Source organism: Rattus norvegicus (genome assembly GCF_036323735.1).
Source record: "Rattus norvegicus strain BN/NHsdMcwi chromosome Y unlocalized genomic scaffold, GRCr8 chrY_unlocalized_8, whole genome shotgun sequence".
NCBI classification, from domain to species: Eukaryota; Metazoa; Chordata; class Mammalia; order Rodentia; family Muridae; genus Rattus; species Rattus norvegicus.
In genome coordinates this window covers 902862-906333 of record NW_026947411.1, presented here as the reverse complement: position 1 = coordinate 906333, position 3472 = coordinate 902862, and positions in this window count along the sequence as shown.

Below are 3472 nucleotides of genomic sequence, written 5' to 3'. Positions count from 1 at the left end.
ATTGGATTATGATGGCCTATCTGCCACTGACAGACATCAGTGTCGGGTGGGCATGTTGAAAGGTTACGTGAAATGGAAAGACGTGATCACTGGCTTATGACATTGGCCAGATCCCGTGTTGTCATGGGCAAGAGGGTCTCTTTGTGTGTTTCCTCAGGACCGGCAAGATCCGTTGTGGGTCGCTGAAAGATTGACCAGGAGGTACAACAAGAATGAAGATCCTGCTGCTGCTGACACTTCTTGGTGTGACCCAAATGGTGGTCCAAATGGAACCCCTGTGGGGGATACTATTGGTGTTCCGGAGACTCATGCCGATACGTCATGACTTTTAAATCCACTCATCTAATTTTTCTAAAAAGTTGTCAAGTTATCTTCTAGGAAATTGGACAGGAGAATTCGATTTCTTAATGGTTCAGCTATGTGCAGCCATCGTGACGGTGAACTCCACACGTGCATATGCTAGACTGGCTACGGGATTGTCATTTTGGATTGAGGCTGCTATGAATCATCTGAGGGAGTGGGAGGGTATGGGAACCCTAGTTGGATTCTTGCTGCTGGTCTGCCTAGTGTGTCTGTGTTGTCTCTGTAGAATGAGGTTTGTTCAGAGGCGGAACGCTGTTATGGTGGTACAGGTATTTGCAGCAATTGAAGCAGGACAGTCCCCTCAAGCCTGGCTTAAGGTTATTCAGAAGACCTTGTTGTACCTCAGGCATGAGTATGTGTGAGTGACCCTCCCCAGTTATGGGCAACCTCTCTTCTAGCTAAGGAACTTGGTGGGCAAAGAGGTGTCATAAGACTGGTTTAATGAAGGGATGATCCTAAGACAGTGGGGGTCACCACACTCAGTGGTGCCTTTGCCTGCTTGGTTAATTAAACAAAAAGGTGGAACTATAGGCGGCTGTGACGTGACAGGCGTCAAAGATCGTGCTGGTTCCACTTTCCACCCTCCGAACAGTGTGCGCTCCTTGTAGTAAGCAAGTCCTTATTTGGCTATACCTGCCTGGCTTGCTAGCTTCCGCATAGTGATAGCCTGTCTGCATGACCCAGATAGCTTGCTGGGATTAGCCAGCACTAGCTATTTAAGTGTTCTCCGGGGGTTCCCCGGGGTCAGAAGATTGTTTCAAGGTTCCTGAGTAAAACTGCTTGAAGAAGATCTTCATTGGTCATATCTTTTTTGCTGGTCGAGGTTGGGCATGACAAGGGACTTGGTAAATATTCCTCAATGTGTACTCAAAAATTTTGTTTTCCAATTCCATTCTCTGCAATGATTTTGGTCACAAAGTGGGCCCAGGTATAGAGTGAGTATAAAAAGTGTAAAACTGTGTACCTACTTCAAGTGATAAATTCCCAAATTCTTATTTTATTGAAAAATTACCAGACATCAGGAAAGCAAAGGACAACATGGACTATTGATTTCGGTTTCTTGTACAATTTGATATCAGAACTACACTATTGAGCTTCCAATATTCCAATGGCCAGACTTGAGGTTTTAGGATGTTTTAACGTGATTCTATCTTAAGGCCAAACATAAGATACTGGATGATGGGAAAGGAGAAGAATGGCTTGAGGACCAGTTAAACATCTACTTCATTAGGTTTATAAAAATAGGAAGGAGTATTTTTGAAATGGTCATTTGTGAGTTCTACATTCTTGACATAGTTGGGTAAAATCCATGTTATCATTCCACTTCACCACATAAGTGTAGGAGCCACCAAAAGTATATATGTATACATCAGCCAACAAAACTATATAAGATTGATGAAGGTAAGAAATGCATTTTGCCAGGAACCGGATATCAATATTACCTGAGATACTCAGATACAGCATGTCAAATACAGAAGTGAATGCTAGTAGTAAACCATTGAACTGAAAACGGACCTATTGTTCGTAAATTTTGAAAAAGGATAGAGGAGCTGAGGGTGTTTTCAAACCCATACAAACAACAATGCCAATGAACCAGAACTTTCTCATACTATACCAACATACAAAATAGTACAAGGACAGACCTATGGCTCCAAATGCATATGTGGCAGAGGATGGCCTTTTTTAGGCAACATTGGAAAGAGAGGCCTTGTCCTCCACAGTTTGTCTCTCAGTTCAAGGGAATGTCATGCAGCAGAAAGGCTGGTTAGAGAAGAAGGAAATGAAACTGGTAGGGATCTTATGGGCAGGAAACTGGGAAAGGAAATCATATTTTCAATGTATATATAGAAACATGTAGTTTGAAAAGAAAACAAATTGCTAAAAAATAAAAAAAAATATGATATAAAAGAGAAGAAAGCTGCCAAGTAATCTAACATATTGACTCAGAAATCTGAAGTGGTAGTCAGGTTAATATTAGTATAAAGACTGAGATGATGAAGTCTCGACTAGAAGCAGTTCTCTCTCCTAGATATCAGTGTCAGACACAAACTGCACTATAGGGATTCAAAGCCTTGAGGAGTTTAACTTGAGTTAGGGACACAATACTTGTTTTTCCCTTCTTCCTTAGGACCTTTTCTTCTTGACAAAAAGAGTAAAGGTCATGAGCTCTCAGGAAATCAACTGTGCCGTTCATAACCCTTGGTATTGGAATAAAGAAATAAATGATATAAACCCTCTGACATCCAGGAACCAGAAGAACAGGGAAGTCCAGATGCTCCAGCTCTTGATTCCCATATGTGGAAGGCTCAGATCAAGTCTATTTCTTCATCAATACCACTCAACCCCTACCAAGGGCTCTCTGAGCTTTTCCAAATACCACTTATTTTTTTCTTTTTTTTAATACTAAGACAGAAGGCCAGCTTACTTCTGCCCATTTCTGATCTCTTCATCCTGTTTGTTCTCACTCCCACATGGCTGTTTACTCTGAATTAGTGGCCAATTAGTAAACCAGAGAGGTACTGAAGAAATATCGGAGTGGCAGTTCCTGTCAGGACAATACTTGTTACATCACAGAAGAAGCTGGGGATCTCCAGGATACAAAAGATTTTTCAGGGAGGCCTAATGATGATGTCACTGAGAACTGCCATGTCCTTAGCTGCTGAGCAGCGTTCCTTTCATTGACCAGATTCGAGGGTGTCCTTTCCAGGAGAGTCTCCTAATGCACAGTTGAAACCTTTACATACTCCATCTCTCTAAACCTAGAGACTTCTCTCTGCTTCACTAGTAGTTAAAAGCTCTGAATGGAGAAAGTTAGTCAGGGTCTTGGCATGGGTAGAAAACATTTAGGAACATGGAATATAGGAGATCTTCTAGATAATACTTATATCCCCAGGTTCATACCTGTGACTCAGTTCAACATTCTAAGTATTCTGTTTCCCAAAGGCAAGTATTTTCCCTACAGACGTTTAATTGAATTAATATTGTATTTCAATTTCTTATTGAAAATTCGTTGATAGGGGACTTTGAAAATATTCCTCAATGTGTACTCAAAAGTTCTGTTTTCCAATTCCATTTTCTGCAAAGATTTTGGCAACAAAGGGGGCCCAAC